Genomic DNA, 19,863 nt, shown 5'->3' on the forward strand with positions numbered 1-19,863 from the left:
CATTCACAAAATCAGTCATCTCCTGGGAACTACTAGTAACTGACAGCCCTGGGCTGCAGCGATGACCACAGCCTGGTTCTCACGGGTTCTGTTTTCACCTGTCTCCCCAAATGGAGTGTTGCAGGCAATAGGGGGCTGTCACAGGACTGCATACAGAAGGAAGGGATTTGCTCCACGAGGCCCTCCTGAGCCGTTCTCCAGACACAGCAATTGCTTGAGATGAGTTTTGGAAGAGCACGTGCAGAAGGAACAGCGCATACAAAAGTACGCCCACATCTAAGAAAGTGTGGAGCCTTCCGGGAGTACCGTGCCAGAACCTTAGGGCGCATGCGGAAGAGTGGACAGAGATGCTGATCCTGGAACCATCAGCAGGGGCCCGCCCGCAGGGAGACCTTGAATGCTTGGGCATCAGCCTGAGGCAGAGGGGTTGTTGGCCGCTGTGTGCCAGAGCGTGGCCCCATCTGCTCTTCATGCTGGGAGATCAATTCAGAGGCCGCGCGGAGGGTGGAGTGGAACAGGGCAAGGCGGAAGGGTGGTGAGGACAGTTAGGAGAACAGGAAGGATCATCCTGGACAGAGAGAAAGGCCTGCACAGAGGCCGGCCTGCGGCGCTGCAGGAGAGCAGAGGGAGGGAGTCTCAACTCCCAAACAGGCTGTGCCTCTGGGAGGGCAGATCTGCCCCAGGTCTCCACTGCCAGGAGATGGCAAGCCTGGGTCTTCCGTATTCTGGTCCAGCATCCTTCCCTCACAGGGCAAGTGCTGCCTCACACACTCGTGCACTCTGGGCAGCGCCCTGTATCCCCCATGGCCCCAGCGTCTCCTCTCTGCTCATCCGCCAGCTCTGCTTGCCACCCCAGAGTTAAAGTTTCTTTACCCCTCCTGGAGGTTTAGAGAATACAAAGCTGCAAGTAGTACGAGAACATCCAATATCCTCTATTTCTGCAGGTGAAGGTGGGCCATCACCCCCTATCATACCTCCTATTCACTCGTTCACTCAACAAATATCCATTTATTTGGTGCAGAGCACTAGGACCCACCTGGCCTCTCAGGACCTCTCCTCATTTATATTTTTGAAGGCTTGTTTAGTGTTAAAACTCAGAGAGCCTACTGAGCTCACCTAAACTCCAGGTAACTGAGACTTGTCCAAGCAAGTGGGCAGGGCAGGTCCCTGGCCCGACTCCTAACCCCATAGGGTTTCCATGATCTCTTAGTGGCCTAGGGAAGTTAAGACTTCACCTTGGGGCCAATCGAACAGAACGCTTTCCCTTAAAGGACGGAGGAGAGTGTTGATGCACCAAGGAGCCAACAGGTGAGTGACTGCCATCGGGCCCAGGCGAGGCAAGCGTGGAGCTAGACCCTGAGCCCTGCACGCCAGCAGCCAGCACTCTGAGACACGTAGTGTTCATCCTCTGCTCATTCTGCGGTGAGATGCTCCTTGATGAGCTGTGGCGCGCAGCCAGCGTGTTTTTGGAGCTGTTAACTATTATGTCCTAGAAAATAATAGATTGCACACTGTGGCTGTTTCTTTCCCTCTTTCTTTCTTTCAAAGCAACAGGCAAGCTAAAAATACCAAGCTCCTTCCAGGGCCCACCCCGCATCAGAGTCCCCACCAACAGGAGGCTCTCCCTCGCCCCAGAGCCCTTGTTTACTTTGAAAAGCTCACTCAGCACCAGCTGAGAGCCCTCTTGACCCCCGTGCCTCCCCGAGGATGCCTTCCCCAGCTCCTCTGTGCAGACACAGACAGCGGGCTGCCCATGGTGGCAGAGCACGAGCTGCACCCCCCAGTCACCGCCTGCCGGCTCCTTGGGCCACCAGGTTTGCGTTTATTATTCCAGATGACAAAGCATACTGTCCTGAGGAGTTCAAAGCCCCACATAAGCGGCTGCCTCACGGGCAGGAAAGTTGCCATTGTTTATTTCAGAGAGCAGCCGGCCAGCATCTTTCTCCCCCCACCGCTCCTCCTTTTCCCTCCCCTCCTCCCCCGTTTCCCTAATCTCTTCTCATCTTTTCTTTCTTTCTCACACCCTATTCCCCTTCCTCTTATTTTCCATTCTGCTCTTTCTCTTTCCCTGTTCTTTTCTCTCAAGCCCCCGAGGCAGCTCTGTAGGTGACAGTTTGAAATCCCTGAGTTAGATGCTAAGGGCCTCCTTGGCACTAATATTGTGTTAAGAATCATTCCTTTCCATTTTGTCTCAGGCCACACATTTTCAGTGAGAGTTTAGCAGGTGGGCACTTACAGCTTTCAGACCGCAGATAGAAACCCCGGCCCAGCCTAGCCTGCCTAGGATGTGGTGTATTAAAAAGCATGAGTAGGAATGGGAACACCTATATGCAGTAGAACTGATCAGAAAGCTGGACAACTCTGCGACACTCCTAGATTTGTGATTTTGGGAAAATTATTTCTCTGTGGGCCTCACTTTCTCATATGTCTAAAGGGGTTAGGGCTCTCTGCCCTGCCCTTTCTCAGGAAGGACTAAAGTTGACCTAGGCTCACAGACAGGAAACTTCTCTGGTGTCCACGCAATGGTGTAGGAATGTTATGATGGACTACCTACTACCCATGATTACTGTAAGAATGAAAGAGGACTATGTATATAAACTCCCTCACACGCTGTCAGGCACAGACAAACATTAGCTGCAATTATCACTAGCTAGTCCCCCAAGTAGCAGGCTTGGATGGAGACGTGCATGCACAAACTGTATCAGGGAGTACTCTCAGGATCCCCACATCCTGAAAGGGAATGAAAGGAAAGGTGGCAGAGTCAGGCAGAGGAAGATGTGGGCTTCAACAGAGGTCTCAACCAACATTACAGGGAACTCTGAGGTGGAGAGGGACCTTCAGAGTTACCCCAAACTGGGGGAAGGGGGCAAGGCATGTATACCTCCACAGAGTTCAGCCATTGGATGTGGGCTGCCCCTAGAAGGAAGTGTGATCTCAGAAGAGGTAACTCTCTTCAGCTGATACAATCCTCAAAAGGGACTAAGAGTTGAGGGCTGTCTGCTGGCAGCCCTCCCAGCAGCTAGAGGAATAATTAAGTACATAATAATTTAAGCCCTCCCAGCAGCTAGAGGTAATATCTGGGCCATGCATTCCAGTATCCTCTACACCATCATTACTGTTACCTAAATATAGTGATTTATTTTGTTTCCTCATATGGCTAAAAAAAAATTCTGATATTGGCCAAAGAGTTTGTAATTATAAGAGAAATGTGGAAAAATTATTTGTATCTAAGTAACCAGTAATAAGCAACCAGTGATCAGCAGCTTCTCAATGGAACACATTAGACTGACCCATCCATGGGTTCACAACAGAGACTCATTATTTGCAAGACCAACTACAGTGGCTTCCTAATGATGGCCCAGGTTTGCGCTCTCTGTCACCCCCTCCCGGCCAGCTCTGTGTACTGCCTCTATAGTTCTTACTCTCACCTCTGATTATGTCACCCTATTGCTTAAACATAACTAATAGCTTCCACCCCGTAAGAAAGCGGTCAAGATTCCTTTTCACAACTGGCTAACTCCCCCTTAGAAGGCTCATTCCCTGTCCCTCCTTCCACCCCTCCAACCTCATGACCCCAGCAGCCATCCAACATTCCAGATGCAGCACTGTGTCTATGCCTAGAATTTCCTTCCCACATTTTCCTCATGATGGATTTCTACACATTCTTTCAAGCCCAGCCCAAATGCTCCCTTTTTGTGTCTTGGGTGCACTGTGGTTATAACAGATAAATAAACAACCAATCAAAATAATACCTACTTCAAAGGATGGTTGTGGGGATGAATGTAAAATACCTGACTGAGTGCCAGGCACGGACGCAGTGCTCGGCCAGCTGTAATCCCTGCTGGGGACGTGGGGAGCGATGTCCACTTCTGCATTCCCTTCTCTGAGCACAGATTCAGTACAACCTAGGTAAGTTCCCTGAGGGCAGGGTCTCTGTCTCTTTGCTCATGATTGCATTCCTAATGCTTCTCTCAGTTCCTCAAAAGACATTTTTAAACAAGTTAAACATAACTATTCAGGAAAGTTTGAAATAGAGGGACTTGAACTGAACTCCTTAAGGTTTTCCACCACAGAGGACATCCAGGTCATTTTTAGAGGAGAGTGAGATGAAAGCTCAAAAGATGGTGACCAGCCCTGCAGCCTTGGCAGAAGGACTGAAGGAGGAAGAATGGGCTGCCATGATGATTAACACCCCCATCTTTCTTCTCTTTGCGAGGCAGCTGCGCTCCACGGTGACACAGCCGTGCTGGACAAGTTCAGACTAAACACATATACATCATTGTCTTCATGTGTGCTTCTAATGTGTCCACATCAAACCCTGGAGAGGACTCCTGGGGACAGTAAATGGGGCCGAGACCACCTCGAAGTAATTCAGAACGTGCGTACCTGTCATCCTCCTGCCACTCTTCCCGGAGCAGCCTCAGGGCGAGTCCATGGGGGCGATGATTCCATGTTTCCATCCGACCGCTAAACCATCCTTCACGACCTGGGCCCAGGCCAGCTCACCAGATCCTGCTTCTAAGAAGAGAACATATTGTGTGGCTGACATGAATTCCACTGAGAAGAGCTGGTCACCTCTTGGCTTCTTTAATTGTTCCTCATAAGGAACATTTATGATATAATGACGGGTGTTTGGAGGAACTCACGTTCAGACAGTAATTTACTTGGGGAGAGAAACAACAAGCTCATAAACATTGAAAAGAAGATATGGAATATCAAAGGTTGCATTTTTCTTTTTCACTTGATATTGAACAAATATTTATTAAATATCCACCATGTGTCAGACATTATTCCATGCACTAGAGCCCCAAGGAAATGAGGCTCAACTCTGCCTGCATAAAACTCACAGCTAACCAAGCAGGCAGGGTAATAAACCCTCTGGTCAGCTCAGCACATTTGTAGATCAGAGCCCCACTGCACACTTGGGAAGATTCCCAAGAAAATGGTAATTAGCTGAGACCTAAGGGGTCACCTCAGAGTTCCTCATGTGAGAACAGGCAGTGGATAGATGAGGGAAGTGTGTTCCCGTCGGAGAAAACAGTGTGTGCGAAAGTACAGGGGTAAAAAAGAGCATTTGGTCATTAAAAATGACAAATAAGTGATAGCTGAAACAGTGAGTGTGCAAAGAAGTGGTTACGAGGCTGCAGAAGCAGGCAGAGACCCCACAAGGAAGGGTCTCAGAAGCCACAATGGGACACTCAGACCTTTTCCTAAGAGCACAGAAGAGCCAGTAAAGCCCTTTAAGCAAGAGTCTAACCACAAATCCTAAATAAAAATGTTCGGTGGAAGGGTCATATCTGCCCCATTTCTTCACTGGGAGTCTCCCAAGTTCCAGATCTTATGCAGGCCAATGCAACCGATAAGGACTCAATTTCCAAAATATATGAACAGCTCATGCAACTCAACAACAACAACAACACAACCCAGCCAAAAATGTGCAGAAGACCTAAATAGACATTTCCCCAAAGAAGAGATACAGGTGGCCAAGAGGCACATGAAAGGATGTTCAATATCGCTAATTACTAGAGAACTGCAAATCAATACTACTGTGAGGTATCACCTCACACCTGTCAGAATGGCCAGCATCACAAAGTCTACAAATAATGCTATAGAGGGTGTAGTGATAAGGGAACCCTCTTACACTGTTGGTGGGAATGTAAACTGATGCAGCTATTGGGGAAAACAACATGGAGATTCCCTTTAAAAACTAAAAATAGAGTTGCCATATGTTCCAGCAATCCCACTTCTGGGCATATATCCAGAGAAAACTCCAATTGAAAAAAAAAAAATACACGCAACCCAATGTTCAGAGCAGCACTGTTTACAAAAGTCAAGACATGGAAGCAGCCTAAATGTCCATCAACAGATTAATGGATAAAGAAGTTTTATGTGTGTACACACACACACACACACACACACACACACACACACACACACACACTAGAATATTACTCAGCCATAAAAAAGAATGAAATAATGCCATTTGCAGTAACACAGATGGACCTAAAGATTATCATAAGTAAGTCACAGAAAAACAAATACCATATGATATCACTTATATGTGGAACCTAAAATATGATAAAAAAAAATAACTTATTTACAAAACAGAAACAGACTCACAGACACAGAAAACAAACTTGTGGTTACCAAAGCGGGAAGGAGGTTGGGGAGAGATAAATTAGGAGTTTGGGATTAGCAGATACATTATAAACTTCTGTATATAAAACAGATAAACAACCTACTATGTAGCACAGGGAACTATATTCAATATCCTATAATAAACCATGATGGGAAAGAATATGCATATATATGTATAACTGAATCACTGTGCTGTACACTAAAAACTAATACAACACTGTAAATCAACTATACTTCAATTTAAAAAATAATAGTGGATTAGGGTGATGGCTAAATTTATGGGTCAATTGGCTTGGCTATGGTGCCCAGTTGTTTGGTTAAATGGTGGTCTAGGTGTTGCTGTGAAGGTCTTTTATAGATATGACAAATATTTATAATCAGTTAAGAAAAGCATATTATCCTCCCTAATATAAGTGGGCCTCATTCAAACAGTTAAAAGTCTTAAATGCAAAAATCAAAGTTTCCCAGAGAAGAAGGAATTCTGCATCCAGACTGACATGGAAACCCTGCCTGAATTTCCAATCTGCTGACCTGTGCTAGGGATTTGAGACTCACGACTGCAACATAAACTCTTACACGGATTTCCAGCCTGCCAGCCTGTCCTGCAGATTGCTGACTTGCCAGCTCCTATAACCACATGAGCTAGCTTAAAATTAATTTCTCAACAGATGATAAATAGATAGGTAGGTAAGTAGAAAGATAGGCGATAGATCGATAGACAGACGACAGATAGGAAGATAAACTGACAGACAAATAGATGTAGATAGGAGGAAGTGTACACACACAATTGGTTCTGTCTCTGGAGAAGCCTGACTGATACACCTAGGACTCTGAAAACCCGCTCCAGCCTCCTCGCTCCATCATTTAATGTCTCTGAACCTGTCATCTCATCAGTATGATGGAGATAAATCGCCCTCCTTTAGCACCATGGCTAGCACACAGTAGGTGCTTCAGATCATTTCTTTTTCCCTTCCCCTGATTGACTGACAGGAGAGAAACATACTCTATGAAGGGGCATTTTTTTGCTGACATGGGCTGCACTTGATGAAACCTGATCTAGAATGGGAACTACTAAACAAATAAAAAAGAATTTACTCTTAGCGTATTATTGCCACCATGATGGATGGCTGCTCCAAAGGCTATTTCTCAAAAGCTCACAGTAGAGAAAATGTTCAGGCCTGATTTTATATGTGTGTAGAAAATAAATTGCATGACAAGGGTGGCGACATTTGGACGGGGAGAGGGCTTAGCCATGGAATTAAACATGTCAAGAGCCTCAGAATGAAAATAATGTTGAAATGGAAGGTGAAAGGGGCATATTTGGAAAACCTGACAAGTGGCACAATGGGAGGAAAGGTGGCATTCTGGAATGGGATGTCAGCCATTCTCAGCCACTGAAGCCACGATCTGTCCTTAATAACTCAGCAAGGTAGAAAGGAAAAAATATGAGCCCAGGTTCTAATGCTCTATTGTCACAACTGGCTTAAATTTTCCTTCCTTGCTTAATTGACCACACAGCAAACACCGAGAGAGTAAAACCAGGGAGGCCTTTTTTTTTTAATGGAATCTTTGCCTAGGTAATTGCTCAAGTCCCTGTCAACAAAACGCACAATGTTAGAAATGAACGAGATCCAGAGAGAGAATGTCTGGGGTAATGTCACATGGAACACAAGCAGAAAATCCAAGTCTAAAACCCAGCTCTGTGAGCTCCCAACCACAGGGCTTTGTAACTAAGAGTATTATCTCGGCAGGGAAGACAAACAGGTTGCACTCAGCACATCCTCTTTAACGGACTGCTGGTCTGGGTTGAGGTGTGTGAGAGCAAACGCAGGTTCAGCATCAAAGTGGAGCTTAATGGATTACTGACGTCTAGCAGGGGGAGCCAGAGGTTCAGCAAGCAGGCCAAATATCTGTCATTTTTCATCTGGTCCAACTTTTTCTCTTTTTTCCTAAATCATGGGTCAGCAAAATATAGCCTGTGGGCCAGATAAGGCCCACTGTCTGTTTGTATAAATAAAGTTTTATTGGAAAACAGCTCTGCTCATTCACTTGCATATTTTCTATGGCTACTTTCGCCCTACAACCACAGAACTGAGCAAATGCAACAGAGACCCCAAAGTCTACAAAGATTCAAATATATACTCACTGTCCATTTACAGAAAAAGTTTGCCAACCCTTATTCAAGAGTACACTGGGACCCAGGCTGACTTGATTCAGCAGACAGTGAAGTCATTCACTCATTCATTCACGATTCATCACATGTTTATCATATGTCTGATATGTTCCGCACAAACTATGTATTACGTATATGTAATATACATAAATAACATTGTCTACGTAATATAATAATATATACTACATAATATAATAATCTATACTATATGAAGGGAAACAGCCTTAGGACAACATATTGTATAGAAATAGATTTAGATATATGTTTGTATCTGGATATATATATTTCCAATCCATGTCATCCCAAGGCTGTTTCCCTTCACGGTCACAGGATGGTGGCAAGGGGCAACCAGGTCTGTATATTTCCTTGTTCATATCCAGCAGGGAAGAAGAAGTTTCCACTATGCATCCCCCAGCAAGAATTATAAATCCTTCCCTCCAGTTTAATTAGGCCACTAAGGTCACAAGTCCAATCCCAGACAACGTTTACTGGGGGTGTACTGTGCCCATGCTGGCTCTGTTAGGACCCATTCCTAAACTGGGGGTGGTGGCAGTATCCCCTGAGCCATGCGGGATAGAGATGAATTCTGGCACAAAATCAGGTTTCAAGTAAGAACAAGGGGAGGGACACAGATAGTGATGACTGGCAACCACCAGAGTGGCTATTTCAATAGTAAGGAGGGAGATAACGGTGACTTCTTAGTTACAGGAGAGCAGGAGAGAAAGAAGAGGGAAGATTGGCACAAATATCAGAGACAGAAGGACTTGTTAGATTGGATGTGACAGTTTCTGGCTGGTACAGTGAGTTGACAACTTTTAGCAATAAGGTACAAGAGCGGAAGGGACAGGAAACTCTAGGAAGTCCCAAGCCCCTCTCTAGCCCAATTAAACCAAAGGCTCTAGAAAGCCAGGCATTAGTGTTTTTGAAAAGTTTCCCTAGGGGATAGGAACGTGCAGCCTGGGTTGAGAACCACTTCTCTAAACTGTTCAAGTAGGAGTGAAGCCAAGAGATTATTTGACCAAACTCCTTACTTGACGAGTGAGAAAACCTGCGTCCTTCCCAGTGTCACACCCTGCATCACATTTCCCTTCTGTTTCAGTGAGCTGTGTTTGGGGGTCCACGCTGTGGGTGATGATGTTATGAGACACCAAGGTTAGCAGAGGGAAAGGACTTGCAGAAACCATGGAAGAACCACAACTCCGGCCTGTGTACTACAGCAGGAAGAGTGTAGGTTTTGGAATTCTTTCTTGGATTGCCACCATGAGGTCTTGGACAAATCATTTAGACCTCAAGGATCTTCAGCTCTGAGAGGTGAGGACCATCATGGGGGTCTCGTGGAGGAGTGAGGGGGTTTAACTAAGAAAATGTACAGACGCCCACAGAGGCCCCGAGAGGCACCTGGAAATTATTAACACCTTTTTAAGCAGGTTGGGAATGATTAAACCCTTGTTTGTGAACTGGAAAGAGCCTGGGCTGGGAAATAATTCTGCAGCTGAACTCGGGGCCTCTGCCAGATGACCTCTGTGGGCCAGGAGCCTATGAATGCATGGCACAATGAGCTATTATGATTCCAATATAGGTTTCCATAATGAAATGCCATCTCTCCCGGAGATGACTGATCCCAGAAGAGAGCCCAATCTAAATTGAGAGGGTTTCAGAGCTCTCTCAAGAGCTCAGAAATGTAATTTGTCCTCAGGCACCATTGCTTCCAAGATCCTCTGTGGGAGCCAAGCTGACCCTGGTCTTCTCTCATTATCTCTCTTGCTGCATTTCGATCAGTGAGTCATTGCGACCACTGGGTCGTTTTGGGAATTGAGAGATGCACTTGACTGGACCCCCCTCCCCGGAGCTGTCCAGCTTTCCACAGTCATCAGCTGTCACTCGGAGAGAATGTGAGTCACCGGGCACTTGCACATGTGCACGCATGCGTGTGAGTGGTGTGTGTGTGTGTGTCACAGTGAGGGACTAATTCCTTCTACATACGTCACTGAAAGCAACCACAAAGCCACTAGTGGCCTGAAGGGATGGGTCCAAGTGAGCATGGGCCCTGGGTCCCCAGGCCTGACTCAAGACCACTAACAACCTCAGCAAGTAAGCATGCACCTCACTTCCTTTCCCCAGGGGACAGCATCCCTGAAGTGTCCCAGGCAGGAAAAAAATAATCTTCAGACTCAGGGAGAAGATGCAAGCTCCTGAAGAGAGAAAAAGTCAGACTAAAACTGAGACAAGAGATACGCTCTTGAAAAATGAAGCCTGGATTGAAAGTGACCCTTATCTACAGGGGGACAGGATAAGTCCATATGGAGCACTTCCTCTGTATCATGCACTGAGGTGGCAAATATAAAGCACCACAATAAATTAACTCTCTGAGCACTAATTTCTCCATCTCATAGCTCCATTTTTATTATATATCTCGTAAATTTTCTCTGAATTATAAAAATAGTCATAAATAAAGGGAATTTTCATTAATCACCTACTCTGAGCCAGGCTAAAGAGGTTACCAAATTGCCCAGATGAGGAAACTGAGGCCCCTAGCTGAGGCTCACTGTCAGATTTCACAGCAAGAGCAGAGCCAGTAATGTAAGCCCTGAGGGCCTGACTCCAAATCTCACCCCCGCCAAGAAATGGAGACATTAAACTGTGGGGCACTTCAATTTTTCTTAACCTCAAGGTAGGAAAGCACGGTCTTGAGCCTGTTGTTTCCTGGCTCCTGGTCCATTACTATTTCAAACTTCTGTCTCAACATGTCCCATCAAATATAAAGCAGGTCAAACGGCCAAAGAAGCTGGGCAAATTCTCTGAGGTTTCAGGGCATTGAGGAGTCTCCTGTCCTGAGCAGCCCATGGAAAAGTGAAGGCCAACCAGCTGGACCACAGCTGTGGTGTAACAGGAAATACTCGACAAATGGTAGCTGCACAAGGCATCTTATCAATCATCTCATATAGTTATCAACCCAATGCTCTGAACAAAGGAGAGCTAGCTCTATTTTATAGGAAACTCAGACCCACAGAAGTGAAATGACTTGTCCAAGGTCACTTAGCTGGGATGTGACAGACTTTGTATGAGAACAGTAATTTGTTTTTCCTACTATTCTGGAATTCCTTGAGGTCAGAAGCATGTTTGATAGCTTTGTTTTCCTAGCCCTCATCACAGAGCCTGGAACAGGGTCAGGGCTCAATAATTGAAAACTACAATGAACAAGTACATGCCAATAAGTTGGACACCTAAAAGAAATGGACAAATTCTTCAAAAAGTACCATCTCCCAAGACTGAACCAGGAAGAAATAGAAAATATGAACAGAACAATTACTACTAATAAAATTCAATCACTAACTGAAAAACTGCCAACAGACGAAAAAGTCCAGGAGCAGATGGCTTCACAGGTAAATTCTACCAAACATTTAAAGAAGAGTTAACTCCTCTCCTTCTCCAACTATTCAAAAAAACTGCAGAGGGGAAGGAACACTTCCTAACTCATTCTATGAGGCCACCATCACCCTGATACCAAAACCAGACAAAGATATCACAAAAAAAGGGAAAATTACAGGCCAATATCACTGACGAACATAGATGCAAAAATCCTCAACAAAATACTAGCAAACTGAATCCAACAGTACATTAAAGGATCACACACCATGATCAAGTGGGGTTTATCCCAGGGATGCAAGAGGTTTTCAATATCCACAAATCAGTCAGGGTGGTATACCACATTAACAAACTGAAGAATAAAAACCATATAATCATCTCAGCAGACGCACAAAAATCTTGTGATAAAATTCAACATCCATTTATGATTAAAAAAACTCTCCAGAAAGTAGGTATTGAGGGAACATAGCTCAACATAATAAAGGCCATCCACAGCTAACATCATACTCAGTGGTGAAAAGCTGAAAGCATTTCCTCTAAAGAATAAGACAAGGATGCCCGCTTCCACCACTTTATCCCTACTGAATGGGAGAAGATGTTTGCAAATGATGTAACCAATAAGGAATTAAAACCCACCACATATAAATAGCTCATACAACTCAACATCAAAAAAACAAGTAACCTAATTTTAAAAAGGGGCAGAAGAGCTGAAGAGACATTTTTCCAAAGAGGAAATGCAAATGGCCAACTGGCACATGAAAAGACACTCAGCATCCCTAATCATCAGGGAAACGCACATCAAAACCACTATGAGGTTTCACCTCACACCTGTCAGAATGGCCATCATTAAAAACAGTACAAATAAATGTTGGTGAGAATGTGGAGAAAAGGGAACCCCTGTACACCATTAGTGGAAATGTAAATTGGTGCAGCCACTGTGGAAAATAGTGTGGCAGCTTCTCAAAATACTAAAAATCGAATTACCGTATGACCCAGTAATTCCACTCTTGGGTATATATCCAAAAAACCCCCAAAATACTAAGTCATAAATATACACACATCCCAATGATCAGAGCATTATTTACAATAGCCAAGATATGTAAGCAACCTAAGTCTCCATCAACAGATGACTGGATAAAGAAGATGTGAGATAAACACACACACACACACACACACACACACAAAATGGAAATAAAAAATAATGAAATTTTGCCATTTTTAGCAACATGGATGGACTTGGAGGGTGTCATGCTGAGTGAAATAAGTCAGACAAAGAAAGACAAATACTGTGTGATATACCACTTACACGTGAAATCTAAGAAATAAAACAAACTAGTGAATATAACAAAAAAGAAGCAGACTCACAGACACAGAGAACAAGTGCATGGTTACCAGTGGGGAGAGGGCAGGGGAGACGGGCAATATAGGGGTGGGGATTTAAGAAGTACAAAGTGTTAGTTATAAAATAAGCTACAAGGATGTATTGTACAACACAGGGAATATAGCCAGTATTTTATAATAACTATAAATGGAGTATAATTTTTAAAAATTGTGAATCACTATATTGTACACCTATTACTAAAAAACAGTTTATATTCCTCTTTGAAACTAATGATATTCACTCAAGAATGTGCCTGGCATTGTGCGAAATGCTTTAGAACACATTATTTTTTCAGTGTTCATAATAGGCCTATGAGATAGGTTTTAGATACACTTTTAAGGTAGGGAAACACACTCAGAGAGACTAAGGTTCTAAAATTTAAATCTACGTTTGTGCAACTCCACTACTATGTATTGTCCAAATCTATACTTCTCTGCTTTTTTGAAGAACTTTCTGGCCAAGAGTCCGATTGCTGGAACCGCCCAGCATCCATGTCCTCTGTGCCCTCAACAATCTGCTTCCATTAGCTCGCTTTACTTGCCAAGGGAGAAACTGGAGGCTCAGAGGTCAGAACTGAGTTTGCCGACATTTTCCAGGCCATCTCGGTGTTCCTGGAGTCTGAAATCAGCTCGTAAGGAGCACCAAGCTCCAATAATTCTATTTTTATACCTGGAATGTGCTGGGAGCCAGCTGGCCGCTGCCACAGCTCGGATATCACCTGGCGCTTTCTTCTGCACGGGGTGAATAAATCACATGCACGGCTAAGCCAGACTGTGTCTGTCTGGGTCTGTATCTGATAAGAGGCTCTCAACTACAAGTAAGCTGTGTTCCACTTACAGCAGGGCTGGCTGGGGAAAAGGCAGTGGCCCACAGGATAAGAATCACCGGATTTCAAAATGGGAAGGCCCATCCACCCCCCTCACTTCACAGGGAAACTGAGACCCAGAGCCTTAGGCTGGTATATTGGGTTGCAAGACATGGAAACCCATTCAACTTAATGGAGAGGGGTGTGTTGTGAATACAAAGGGTATTTATGGAACCCATTTGTAGGATGACAACCAGACCCAGGAGAACTAGAAAGCCACCCCCCCCCACCCCCGGCTCCTTGTAGTGGATACAAAGATGCATCACACAGATCCCCCTACTAGGAAAACACCACTGCCCAGCTGAGGGGAGTGCCATCAGCAGACAGCTTCTCACTATCAGCTCCTTCAGGGTCTGCCTTAGCTTCAGAGGCCAGTCTCACCCAAGGCCATATCTTTGCTGGCGTAGCCCACATTCCGTAATGAAGAAAGGCATCATATAAAGGTCCAGTCATTTTGACCCAACAAGGGACAACTCCAACAGGCAAAATTTGCTCCAGAACACCCACTGCAGTGTTGGCGGAAGCTCTTGTTGGGACTTTCCACAGCTAGCTTTTCCCTCTGCCTAGTATGGCCTCCTCTTACTCTCTTTCACAGGTGTTGATCCCTATAAACACCATGCACCCCAAATTCTAAGTATCTCCTTTGAAGGATCCAACCTATAACACCATGGTTTGCTCCACAGCCCTTTCCCTGTAATCCACCTGTGACTTTTCTTCTTGAACATAACCAATCATGGCTGCCTCCCAAATGGTTGTCCCAGGACCTGTGGCAGACTGTATTTTCCAAATTGATAACTGCAACAGTTTCAATCCTACATGTTCTTCCTGAAACTGGCAACTCCCCATTTAAGAGGAAGAGTCTATTTCTCCTGCTGTTGAAGCTGGGCTGGTCTTCGTGAGCATCTTGATGAGTAAAATGAATGACACTGCATTTATTCTAGGACTAAGTTATAAAAGGCAATATGGCTTCCATTTGCCTCTCTCTCTTTCTAGGGACACTTACTCTTGGAACCTAATCACCAGGCTGTGAAGGAACCCAACCCAGCCCATGTGGTGGGACTGTATGGAGAGGAACTGAGGCCCCCAGGTGACAGCCAAGATCAACCACCAGACAAGTGAATGAATGAAGCTTGGGATGATTCCCACTTTTGAATTTTCTAAGAAGCCAGACATGGTAGAACAGGGACAAGTTGTTCCCACGGTGCCCTATCTGAACTCTAGGCCCTTGTGATCTGTGAGCATAATAAATGGTTGTCATACACCACTAAGGTAATTTGTCTCACAGCCCCAAAGTTCACCAAGTTCTTTGACTTGTCTCCCACAGCCAACTGACTCCATCTCTAACTCCTAATTCCAAATTCCTTGGAGAGAGAAATTGATGGGACCCAGGGTGGATGCCTAACTCAGATTAAGCCAATCAGCTGTGGCCACGTGGCCAGGAAGGCAGGTCTTCGATGTAAACGGCTTTTCCATTTGGGATCCTTTCATTCATTAAGTAATTATCAATGTCTTGTTCATATGGTCCAGCCAGCATGAAGTTTATATGTAGAGGAATCAGATAATGAATAAGGAAAAGACACATTCTTTTTCTAAGGTAACACACTGCAGTGATAGAGACTACTACAAATTAGAAGAACCTAATTTGTTGGAGAGTCAGAGTGTGGCTGGGGAGAAAAGGATTATCATATTTGCTCCGTCCAGATTCAGATTCAGCAAGCATTTACTGAACATCTACTGTGAATCTCAGCGGCTATGCCAGAGGATAGTTATGTGCGAGTGATCTTGTATGATGAATATTTGAATCTCCAAGTATGCCTTGAACATCCTGCGTCTGGAGAGATGACATGATTGCTTGAACTTGAGCTTGAGCTTGAGCTCAGACCTGGACCATTGTCTGCCATGGATATGGCATCCCCTCACACCAGCCTGCCTCATACAGCATCTTTCAACACGTCCCAGAAAGGGAAGGAGTTCTAACTCAGGATGGAGAAACACTTAAGTACGTGGTCTCTGGAGACAGCCTGCCCAGGTTGTCATCCCAGCTCTATGTCTTATTAGAAACACCTAATAAGGGAACAGTAAGGGACAAGTGCAGCCTTTCTGAGCCTCAGTCAGTCAGCCTCCTTGCCTGTAAAGTTGGGTAACAATAGTACTGACCTCCTTAGTTTGTTGTGAGGACCAGAAAGGGTAACCATGTTGCAGTTTGAAGTCTCCTGGTGGAGATGGGCTCCACAGGTGTGTGAACTTTGAACTCTTAAAGTTAAAAAGATTTCCTGAAGGAGGAAGAAGCGGGAGTCAAATCACAGAAATTGTGGGATGTTTCCAAAAACAATAGGCAATCCAGGTTGATGAAGCTTTAAGTAGATGTGTCTAGTAGGTTATTTTTGGCATTCCATGAGTGCATAAGCTTTTCACGAGATAAAGGGCTTCACTCCGCCTCGAGCAGTGCCTGGTACACGGCAGGTGTGCCATAAAATTTTACTGAGTAAATTAATGAGGTATGTGGTGTGGTCTGAGAAAAGCTACCTCTCCTTTCTGAGACTTAGCACCCTGCCTTCCGAGAAAGGGATAATGACATCCCCTTCATGGGTTGTTGAGAGGCTTAAATGAGATAATCATGCAAATCCTGTCCCAGAACAGGTGTTCAAAACAGGCGAATTCCCTTTCCTTGGAGTTCCATTGCACACTCAGTAGACGGTCAGAGTAGGGGGACAGACAATAAAAATGCAAAGAGGAAAATACATATATTTGCTTTCACGTTCTTTTTCACTACAAATTACTAAAAGAAATTGAACATAGTTCCCTGTGCTATCGCACACTGTAAACTGACTATACTTCAGTAAAAATATTTTTAAATGCAAATGTGAAAAAAAAAAAGGCAAAGATGGAACTGAAGAAAGGACTTGGTGCTAGAAAAGTTAGGGATGTCTTCCTGGAAGAAACAGACCTAAAACTGAGCATGGAAGAGGGGGGCTGAGCAGTGTCTGTTTCAGGGCCTCTGACATGGATTCTAAATCCGTAATGGGGGAGGGACGATGGTTCTGTGTGTGTGTGCCACTCACCTAGCTGCCCGTTGGAAAAGAAGCGTTAGAACACAGACCCCGTGCCAAAGGGACTGCTGTCTCCTCAAATCTTTCCAAGTTATGTGTACCTTGCACCAGAAACTGACAAAGACCTCCCCATTAAGACACCAGCTGGTGATGTGAACTTATCCAGTCACTAAACAAGCTGGGTTTCTGCCACCCCCATCTGCAGGCCAGGGGCATGATGGATGGGCCTGCTAGCTCTGACAGTCTCAGTCCATGGACAGACAGCAGGTAGTCATCTCGTGAAGATATCAGCAAAGCAGTTACACAATTGTTGGCACATGGTGTTGTATTAGATCATCAAAGCAAACCCTGAAGAAAGGCCGAACATGGCTTGCTTGGAGACATGGTTTGGGAGTCAAGAAATACTGTCAACACAACAGAAGTGGGAGTTAACTGACTCTTGGCTGTACAAATTCTCTCCCCTTTTCTGGGCCTTGATCTTCCCATCTGCATAGAGATCGGGGTGAAAGATTGGAAGAGACTTCTTTTATGATTCTCTGGGGCTGAGATCCTTCAGGAATAAGTGCCAGGAATGCTGATGGGTCCCTCAGAAGCCTGTGCATTTGGACAACCTGCTGGCCTGTGGAATCTGGGTAGGTCTGTGGCCACATCAGGATGGCCTCACCACTGACCTCATTCTCTGGCACACCTTCTGTTATGACAAAAGCCCTGGTGCATCCAAAAGACCTGCCCTGGGTCAGGGGTGTAGCTGTAGTGCATCCCCGCCAGCTGCAGCAGAGCGGCCGAAACCTCAGGAGTTATCTCCCTAGGAGACCTGCGGGTGCCAGCAATAAGGGTGGATGGATAACAATGACTCACAAAATCTGCCAAGGGCAGTGAGGGGGGTTGCAAGCATCCCTGACTACAGAGTCAGGAAACCTGGAGACGCACCCCAGGCTCTGTCCCAACCAGCTGCCTGTCCTTAGGCACCTTTCTGGGCACCCCTTTCAACATCCCAGAAAGGGGATGGGATCCTGCACACCTCGAGTGGGCTTGTAAAGATCAAATGAGGTCATCGATGAAGGCCCTTGGAATATTATCAAACTCAGAAGGTTGAGACAAGGTTGTTTTCGATGGCTCGCGTCTACAGAGCACTTGACAGTTTACGACGCCCGTTACTGTTAATGTACATCCATGCCAGTTCTCTCGCACTCCCCCAACAGCGAGCTGGAAGGAGGCAGGGCGAACCTTCTTATCCCCTCGCCTCTTATCTGCTCCTCCTTAGGGCACTTAGAACATTAAACCTTCAACTTTGTAGTTCAGTTATTTATGCCCATGTCTAATCTCCTCACCTTGAACAGAAGCCAGAGCAGGCATGGAGTCTGATCATCCTTGCTCCGCCCGCCCCCTCATCCATTCTCTGCCTTCTACATGGTTGGTCCTCAGCCAGTAACTAAAGAGGGAGCGGGAGGGGAGGGAGACAGAGAGATGCGGAAGTAGGCTGTAATTGAGTCTTTGTCTTAATTTGCATAAGTCAAGGTGTCTACTAGGGTAGCTACTAGCTACACGAGACTGTTTACATTTAACCTAATTAAAATTATATCCAGTTAAAAATTCAGTTCCTCTGTTGCACTGGCCACATTTAAAGTGCTCAATAGCTCAACATTTCCATCAGTGCCAAACACTCTGTTGGACAACACGGGTACAGAGAAGGGAGGGTGGGCTCTGGAGGCAGGCGGAACCAGGTTCCAGCCCTACATCTGTGAGCCACACAAGCCCCCAGCTCTCCAAGCCTCATCATCCATATTTGTAAATGAGGATCCTCACAGAGATAATGACAGCAGTGTCCCTTTGACAGCATTGCTGAGAATTAAGCAAGTTATTTCTTTCACATCAAAGTTAGCAGTCCCCCTGCTCTGATGCCTCCTTTACATGGTGGTAAAGAAAACGGTAGAGCCAGAGGCTGGTGCCTGTACCATGAGAGGTGACAGGGCAGCAGAAGGAACACAGGGGCAGACAGACTGAAGTTTGAATCTTGGTTCCACTTGCCAGGTGTGTGATCTTAGGAAGATCATTCAGCCTCTCCAGGTTTTATTATCTTTCTTTTCCAGGTGGAAAGAAAAGTCATTATCTTATTTACTTCTCATAACATCCCTAGAAGTTAATTTTATAAAGAACCTTAGTGCCAAGCACACAGAACATGTTCAATAACTGGAAAATTACTGCATTATGGTATTAAAAAAATTGCTAGTATCTAACTGCTTTAAGTAGGTATGGTCACTGTTTTTGTCATTATTTTTTACCACTACTAACTAGTTGGTTAAGGGTAGGTATCTTAAGTATAGCAGGAGGGCTGGAGATTCTGAGGTTTGAAACAATGTACTTTCCACAAAGCAGCCATAAAGGTAGTCTTTTGTTGGGAAAATCAGATCATGTCTGTGTTCTGATCAGAAAAGTCAACGTCCTCTTCTCACACTCAGAATCTGTCCAGATCTCCTCCCCACCTCCAATGCCCTCCAGCATCTGATCACTCCAGCACCGAGGGACAATCCATCCCACTCAGCACCGTGCGCTGGCCACGCTGCAGGTCCTGTTCACACACAGACATGCCAGGCTTGTTCTTCCTGCTCAAGACTGCCTGAGCTGCACTCCCCGAGCCCCCACAGGACCCCCTCTCCTGTCTCCCATGAGCCTCTGCTCAGATGCCACCTCCATGAGGGCTGCCCTCCTCCCGTTACTTTCCATCTATTTTGCTGCTTTATCAGTCTCTATAGACTATCATCTAGAGATAGGTGGTGACGTGCATTCCTTCCGCCTTCCATTCCTTCATTTACTTATGAACTTGTTAATGTAGTAATTAGTAACTTGAATGTAATCTCTGTGCGGGAGACATGTCCATTCATCTTCATTG

The 19,863-nt window shown here is 45.3% G+C and overlaps 1 long non-coding RNA gene across 4 annotated transcripts in view; it reads right to left on the reverse strand.

Moving 5' to 3' along the window:
* Positions 1-19,863, reverse strand: part of LOC116283096 (uncharacterized) — a 327,554-nt gene that overhangs the window by 104,634 nt on the left and 203,057 nt on the right. For all 4 annotated transcript variants that reach the window (XR_012079083.1, XR_012079084.1, XR_012079082.1 and 1 more), the window contains one exon: positions 4,387-4,518. This is a non-coding gene — a long non-coding RNA (uncharacterized lncRNA). The remainder of the gene's footprint in view (positions 1-4,386; positions 4,519-19,863) is intronic.

This window comes from Vicugna pacos, chromosome 13, assembly GCF_048564905.1.
Source record: "Vicugna pacos chromosome 13, VicPac4, whole genome shotgun sequence".
Lineage (NCBI taxonomy): Eukaryota > Metazoa > Chordata > Mammalia > Artiodactyla > Camelidae > Vicugna > Vicugna pacos.